Source organism: Polypterus senegalus, chromosome 2 (assembly GCF_016835505.1).
Source record: "Polypterus senegalus isolate Bchr_013 chromosome 2, ASM1683550v1, whole genome shotgun sequence".
In the NCBI taxonomy this organism is placed as follows: Eukaryota; Metazoa; Chordata; class Cladistia; order Polypteriformes; family Polypteridae; genus Polypterus; species Polypterus senegalus.
Window position 1 is genome coordinate 188473132 of NC_053155.1, and position 8783 is coordinate 188481914.

Consider the following 8783-nt stretch of genomic DNA (forward strand, 5'->3'; position numbering starts at 1 on the left):
AATTTAAATAGAACTTGAACAAATATGATAGTTCATAATATCCACGCAGACTTGCACGTAAGAGCGGTGTCATCCGTTTTAACAAACAGCGTATTGCACTGATACTGAAATAGCTGTGTGTGTATATATGTAGATATGTATGTATATATATATATATATATATATATATATGTATTTGTGTGTATATATGTGTGTGTATGTATGTGTGTATGTATATGTATGTGTATATGTATAGATATGTATACATATATGTTTGTGTGTGTGTGTAAATATATATATTATATATATGACAACAACACTCATCACTCACAACAGTGACAAAACAATAACATTGACAATCATGTTACGTTATTTTCAAAATGTTTCCTTTTCTTTTTCATTGCTTCTTTAACACACTACTTCTCCGCTGCGAAGCGCGGGTATTTTGCTAGTCAATAATAAAAGAAAAATGATTGGTTTTGGATAATGATGATTTTGAACCAATGAGGAGAACCTCAGTTTTATCACTGTTTAATTTAAGAAAATTTGAAGAGAACCAGGATTTAATTTCAGAAATGCAGTCAATAAGCGAGGGTGGTGGAACAGAGGAGGTGGGTTTACCAGCAAGGTAGAGCTGGGTGTCATCAGCATAACAGTGAAAATTAATGTTATATTTGCGAAAAATATTGTCAAGGGGAAGAAGGTAAATAATAAAAAGAAGAGGCCACAGGACAGAACCTTGGGGCACACCAGAAGTAACAGCGGTGGGTTGGGATGTGAAGGTTTTAAGCTGTATGAACTGAGTGCGGCCTGAGAGGTAAGATCTAAACCAATCAAGTGGAGTGTGAGTAATGCCAATCAAAGATAATCTATTAAGGAGAGTGGTATGACAAATAGTATCAAAGGCTGCACTCAGATCAAGAAGGATGAGAATAGTGATTAGACCAGAATCAGCAGCCATAAGGAGGTCATTGGTAATTTTAACAAGTGCCATTTCTGTACTATGAAGGGGGCGAAAACCAGACTGGAACTTCTCATATAGATTATTGTGAGACAAGTGGGTGTGAAGTTGGATAGCTACTATTTTTTCAAGAATTTTGGAGATAAAGGGTGAGTTAGAAATGGGGCGAAAATTACTGAAATTAGTAGGATCACAACCATATTTTTTAAGTATTGGGGTTATAGCAGCAGTTTTGAAAGATGAGGGAATAATACCAGTAGTAAGAGAAGAGTGAATGATGGCAGAAATAAGAGGGACTAGAGAGGGAGGCAGGCTTTAACCAAAACTGTAGGCAGGGGGTCCAGCTGACAAGTAGATGACTTGGATTTGCAGATGAGATCTGAGATTTCAGAGGAAGTGGGAAGCTGGAAAGAAGAGAAAGAGTGAATAGGTGAGTGTAGTTCAGAAGAAATACAGAAAGGATCTGGACCAAGGTGCTGATGTATCTTTTGGATTTTCTCATTGAAAAAAGACATAAGAGAATTACAGAAGGCAGTTGAGTAAAGGTGAGATGGTAAAGAGTCTGGAGGTTGTGTAACATTATTAAGTAAAGAAAAAAAAGACTTGGTGTTACCTGTATTACAAGTAATTAACTGAGTGTAATAATTAGATTTGGTTTGAGCTATACAATCCTTGTAATAGAGTAGATGATTTTTATACATCTCTTTGTGGACAAAGAGTCTGTTTTTTTTAAACAACCTTTCAAGTTGCCTGCCTTTAGCTTTCAGAAGCCGAAGTTCAGGTGTAAACCAGGGGGCAGAAAAGGAAAAAGAAACAGATCTGGTTTTTAGCAGGGCCAGAGAATTAAGAATACCATTAAGACAAGTGTCATAATATGAGACCAGTTCTATGGGAGTGGATAAATTATAAAAGTCCATTTGCGAATCAATTCTAGAAGACAGCAAATTCAAGTTAATATTCTTAATGTTACGAAGGCTATGAGACGTGGAAGCTTAGGAACAGAAAAGGTAAGTTTAGCGTTGAATGAGAGGAAAAAGTGGTCGGTTATAGTGAGTTCATCTGCTGTAAGATCAAAAGGAATAACAACAGAGCAGCAAATCAGGTCCAAGATATGTCCTTTACAATGGGTAGGAACATCAGTGTGCTGCTGGTATCCAACACTCTCCAGGCAAGATAAAAAGTCTCTAGTGAGAGGGATATTGTCCAGATGTATATTAAAATCCCCCAGCAGAATTATATTTGGAGTAATTACAGATAGATTGGTAAGGAAGGTAGCAAGATCGTTCAAAAAATTGTTGTTAGACTTGGGAGGATGGTAGACAGTTGCAATGATGGTTGGAACTGGCCCAGACAGTTGACACACAGTCTATTCAAAAGAGCTAACAGCAGGAGTAAGCAACGGCAGGACTTTCCACTTATCGCGACACCTCCTCCACGGCCAGATGCACGGGGTTGACAAGTGTAAATAAACCCCGGGGGGGTGCATTCATTAAGTTGTGAAAAGTCTTAAGGTTGCTGCCAAGTCTCAGTTAAACAGAGAAAGTCAAATTTACGGTCAATGAGGAGATCCTGAATGAGATGTCCCTTGCTCGTAAGTGAGCGGATGTTCAATAGACCAAAGCTGACAATGTTGCTGTCGCATTTGACAGTGGTGTTAGTCGACCGAGCTAAGCTGGCCAACACGCTATGGTCAGCGTTCCTATCTGTGTTATGTGGAGGGTGCCGAAAATCAGACCAAAAAGAGTTAATTCCTTTCGAAGCGTCCGTTCGGGATCTCCGGCGGGACCCACGATGGATGTATCTCCGACGAGGGAGAAGTATGACGTCCGGGTCGAAATATAGCACCAACAGCAGAGGCACAGACTGGAGAAGACTCAGTCGAAGCAGCTCAGCAGCTGGAGGAGGCCAGTCGCAGGTTGGATAGCGAGCGACAGAAGACTCCAAACAAACATTAACCAAGCAAAAATCCTACTAGTCCACATTGTAGGCGAGGAGGCTGCAGGCAACTCAGACGTCCAGAGAATAAATCGGTAAGTTTCAAACGAAACGGAGGTTAGGCTGAAGCATCAAAATCACTAGTCTAGCAAAATCAATATTCTAGTTACCAGCGAGCAGCGGCGACCAGTCTCGCCAGAGTTCACTCAAACTGGAAGTTTCATATCACTGAGTACTCCATATTCATAGAAGGTATACAGACCAGGTGCAAACAAGCAAAGAATAATTCCAACACTAAGGAAGGTTATTCGTGATATCACTAGCACCGGCTAAAACCACCACACTGCATATTCAGAATGGTGTCTTGTGCCACTTCCAACCAATCTCTGTGCTGCTGCCCTTCAGGAAAATCAGCCATACCACCTTAACTTCAGAACAGGTAACCCTACCTGAAGCTAAGCATGTCTGGGCCTGGCCAGTATTTGGATGGTTCCTTTTGCAAAAAGTGTTGGCAAGACCACCATGGGGAGCTTAACCTGATTTATGTGTGGATCTTAATGCCCCAGTGCAATGATGGAGAAACTATGCTGAAAAAATTGGCACTGTCCATAAATGATGAGATATGAGATATAAAACTAATGCCCTGGATCTCATTGGTCATTAAAGATCCTTGGGCATCATAGGGAAAAAATAGGGTGTTTTTTAATGTTCTGGCTAAATTGCCCACATCAGCCAGGTTGTTCTGGCTCCCTAATTATCCCTTATCTCTTTTTGGCTGTTTATCTCAGCCTTTCACCAACTAATAGGTAATGTGTGGTGAGTGTAATGGGGAAGAATGGCTGCTGTTATATCATCTTTGTGATGCTACATATTGGTGGAGTTTGATGTGGCTTTCCATTGTGTATTTAAAATGCTTTGAGTACATTATAACAGTACTATATAAATGTATTTAATAATGTATTATTATGAATTATTAGAGACTATAGTTGGTGTTACAGATGGTCTATAAGGCATAGTCAGAGGGACATTACTGCTCAGAAAAGGATAGGCATTTTGTGAAGATTGTATTTTTTTGGAATAATGACACAAGGCAGACCTGGCATAAAGTTTGTGAAATTGGAGGATTACACTGTGTACTAGCCCTAGAAAAGTGAGTGCAGTTAATTCACAAACCTTATATATTCTGGTATATTATATACATCTTTTCCCATTATATAGTGTAGTTAAAGCACTAATTGGCTTAAATGTGATGTAATGAATAATTCATTGGGAATTAAAACACAAGGCTGTGGGTTCAATTTATATCTTTAACTTAATGTGTGACCCTCCATCCATCCATCCTCTTCCGCTTATCCGGGGCTTGGTCGCGGGGGCAGCAGCATAAGCAGAGAGGCCCACACTTCCCTCTCCCCGGCCACTTCTTCCAGCTCTTCCGGGAGAATCCCAAGGCGTTCCCAGGCCAGCCAGGAGACATAGTCCCTCCAGCGTGTCCTGGGTCTTCCCCGGGACCTCCTCCTGGTTGGACATGCCCGGAACACCTCACCAGGGAGGCGTCCAGGAGACACCCTGATCAGATGCCCAAAGCCACCTCATCTGACTCCTCTCGATGCGGAGGAGCAGCGGCTCTACTCTGAGCCCCTCCCAGATGACTGAGCATCTCACCCCATCTTTAAGGAAAAGCCCAGACACCCTGCGGAGGAAACTCATTTCAGCCACTTCTATTCGGGATCTCGTTCTTTTGGTCACTACCCATAGCTAATGACTATAGGTGAGGGTAGGAACGTAGATTGACTGGTAAATTGTGAGCTTTGCCTTACGGCTCAGCTCCTTTTTCACCACGACAGACCAATGCAAAGCACGCATCACTGCGGATGCCGCACCGATCCGCCTGTCGATCTCACGGTCCATTCTTCCCTCACTCATGAACAAGACCCCGAGATACTTGAACTCCTCCACTTGGGGCAGGATCTCTCCCCCAACCCTGAGAGGGCACTCCACCATTTTCCGGCTGAGGACCATGGTCTCGGATTTGGAGGTGCTGATTCTCATCCCAACCGCTTCACACTCAGCTGCGAACCGTTCCAGAGAGAGCTGAAGATCACGGCCTGATGAAGCAAACAGGACAACATCATCTGCAAAAAGCAGTGACCCAATCCTGAGTCCACCAAACCGGACCCCTTCAACAGACTGGCTGCGCTTAGAAATTCTGTCCAAAAAAGTTCTGAACAGAATCGGTGACAAAGGGCAGCCCTGACTGAGTCCAACTCTCACACGAAACGGGCTCGACTTACTGCTGGCAATGCGGACCAAGCTCTGACACCAATTGTACAGGGACCGAACAGCTCTTATCAGGGGGCCCGGTACCCATATTTCTGGAGCACCCCCCCACAGGATTCCCCGAGGGACACAGTCGAATGCCCTTTCCAAGTAAACAAAACACATGTAGACTGGTTGGGCAAACTCCCTTGCACCCTCCAGGACCCTGCTAAGGGTGTAGAGCTGGTCCACTGTTCCGCGACCAGGACGAAAACCACACTGTTCCTCCTGAATCCTAGGTTCGACTATCCTCTCTCCGAATAGACTTTTACAGAGAGGCTGAGGAGTGTGATCCCTCTGTAGTTGGAACACACCCTCCAGTCCCCCTTTTTAAAGAGGGGGACCACCACCCCGGTCTGCCAGTCCAGAGGCACTGTCCCCGATGTCCATGTGATGTTGCAGAGACATGTCAACCAAGACAAAAAAGCACAAATTTTTAGCCTCCTTGAGTGTAGGGAGGCTAGAGATCTTTGCTGTGAATCATAATGTTACCGGTGCAAATCCCAAAAACACCAGAAGCGAGTATACTATGATGGACCCTCGAGCAAGGCCCTTAACCTGCAATTGCTTTGTTCTGGGTATGATGTTAATCTGCATCCAGCCCTGCAAGCAGGTCCCCCAACTTGCAGGGAAAACTTGGGGGTTGGTAGCAAGATTGGCACTCTAGCCATCGTAAAAAACCTCACACTGTTCCAGTGTGGTACTGAGGTGTCACACACTGCATGGCCCTGCACTCAGATCCCAATCCAGGTGGTTTGTCATGTGGTGGGTGCGGCATCATGCTGTATCAGCGCATGCTCCCAACTTCTTGAGTGTAGGTCTTTGCCTATCTCTTACTGATATGCTGACTTCCTCACTTGCCAACCTGATAAATCATAAAAAACAATTCCATTCTTCTCATTTACTCTTTCTGGCACCTTTAAAGGTGTAGAAAAAAGTAAACTTCTCATGTAATGAACAAAAATGTCCAAACAGGTGCATACATAATATGAATGTGAAAAATTATGGAGTCTTTGCCAACGTTTTTTTTTTTTTTTGCATGGGAAAACCTAAACCAAAGTCATAGATAAAACTGAAAGCCTAATAATCTTATTTGAGCAATAGTCTCTGATGGGGTTGGTTTTTTATACTGGTCAAAGTTACTGTGGATTCTGATTTCTTTTATAGTGCAATGTCACAAGACTCACAGAACTATGCCACATTGCCTGGCCCTCTGGAGAACTGTGTGATCTAAAGCCACAAAATGGTTGCACCCATTGAAAAACAAGGGGAGTATCACAAAAATCAAAACAGCAAGAAATAACAATAAGTACCATATCAAAAAACTTTTAGCATATCATACATTAAATACCATTGTATTCTTGACAACACATTAAACAAATGTAAAGAGTTAGGCAACCATTGAATTAGTTGACTAGTCAGTGGAAGCCTTCTCAATAACAATGCCCTCATAATCATAATTGTTCTAGTGGTGCATGAAACCACAGTATTGCTGAGTCTTTCTATGTACTTAGAAAATAAGATATATAAGATATCTATTTTTATGTAGTAGGACTCCAATATTAGCTCATTGTGCTCACCATATACCATTTAAAATTTCAAGAGAATGTAACTTTGACATAATCAGTATATTCTGTTTCTTCTCTTAAACTGATGCTCCCAGAAAACACGCTTTTATGTGTTTGAGATGTCCATAGTCACCCAAAACGTCTCTGTTTATCCACACTGACTTTGGAACGACTCTCCATTTATCATTGAGTCATTCAGTTATACAGTATATCGACTCTGCTTGTTCCTTCTTCTCATCTGTGCCATATTGGGGTTATTTAATAATATAATTTTTACAAATTAAGTACAGATACACTGCAGAATATTGTTTGAGAAACCATCACTTTGTAAAACTGTTTCTTTTACCATGCCTTTCTTAATCAATAGTAAATGCAGAATACATTTAAAACTTCTTTTATTAGCTGTATTTTCAAGTCTATAGAGTCTAACTTACCTTATAAGTACTTACAATATTCTTCTGCAAAGAAAGTGTTGTTGTTTTGAAATTTCTTTCTGTAGACTGAAGAGACATTCACACTATGTAAAAGGTTTCCTGTTTCTGAAGGTATTTGCATGGAACTCTACAATGTGACAAAGTGCCTTTGTATGCTGTTCCAGGATATACTGATGCTTGCTTGGAAACTGTTTTGTATAGTTTCTTCATCAATAATATTTATAATCTAAAGAAAGTAAAGTTCAAAAAATGTAAAGAGGGTAAAACCTAATTGACTTACCTTTAAATCTGCACATAGTCTTGCTGCCAACAATACAAAGGCAGAAACAGTTTAATCACAGAGTACACTCATGCACAAACACCTTGGCAGCATATGTTGTAACTGGGAAAGGAAATCTAAGTCCCCAAAGACCTTGGCAGAAACTCATGTAAATGAAGGGTGCCACTTTGGTGCCATGCCAGCTGGTTCGAGTCCAATTGTTGTAAGGTGATAATAATCACTGCAGCTCCCCCATCTCTATAATGTTCAATATGTTTATTAAGATGTGAATACTATCAATAACTGCTAGAATGCTGCTGTGCCTTTAATGACATAGACTGGTATGAAATAGGTGCTGTGTACATTTTTGTTTGTAATTGTCTAAACATCAAATTTCCTAAGCCTGCATGTTTTATAGTAGACCCACTAAAACATTAGGATTGATGCTGGTAATGTAATCAATATGATTTTAAAATATTTAGTTAACAATTAAAGTAACCAGAAGTAAGTATGGGTGAAATTATTTAGGGTGTCAAGTGGTTCACAATTTTTTCCCAACATAAATAGTTGCCACATGTTGCCATAGCTGAACCAGATTAAATCATATTTTATTCAAACAATAGAGCTACCATAAAACTACTGTAAGCAAATGGGCTGGAACAACAGGTTTTCCCAGTCTAAACTTTTGTTGAAGTACTTGCTGTCACAGAGACTAGGGATTTCACACATTGAATTTTGAATGGAGGACACAACTGCTGCCATTTTTATTCTACACACACTCTTAATAACAAGCTAAAGAAAATTAAACAACGCTTTGTTTGGTTATAATAAGATTTATAAAGTACCAATGACACTTTGAAATAGAGCCTAACTATAAAACATCTATTAGTTGCAATAGATGCTCTATAAGTAGTAAGGCCTTAAGAAAGGCTTGCTTGTATTGCATAGCAATGTGACTAATAGATGTACAACAGCAACTCATTCTGACCTCCTAAACATCCCCTGTCTCTAACTGGTTTACTGGCTCTCACCTCTTTACCACCTAATAGTTAATGTGTTGTGAGCATTCTAGCATAAAAATGGCTGCTGTTGCAGGATCCATGTGGATGTTGAACATTCGTGGTGGTTAAAATGGTTCCTCTACTGTCTATGTAAAGCACTTTGAGTGTCTAGAAAAGCTCACTCTATCTATCTATCTATCTATCTATCTATCTATCTATCTATCTATCTATCTATCTATCTATCTATCTATCTATCTATCTATCTATCTATCTATCTATCTATCTATCTATCTATCTGGAGTTATACCAATGAATTTCACAGCAAAATCA

At 40.6% G+C, this 8783-nt stretch overlaps 1 protein-coding gene across 3 annotated transcripts in view; it reads right to left on the reverse strand.

Moving 5' to 3' along the window:
* The window catches only part of LOC120523606 (cytoplasmic tyrosine-protein kinase BMX-like), a 167563-nt gene extending 160010 nt beyond the window's left edge, over window positions 1-7553 (reverse strand). The window contains exon 1 of one of the 3 annotated variants that reach the window (XM_039745051.1): window positions 7474-7553. The gene's annotated coding sequence lies outside the window, so the exon portion shown is untranslated. Of the gene's footprint in view, window positions 1-7193; window positions 7260-7473 lie in introns of those variants that run through there. The other 2 variants (XM_039745050.1, XM_039745052.1) reach the window with 2 other exon arrangements.
* Between the last annotated feature and the right edge of the window lie 1230 nt (window positions 7554-8783).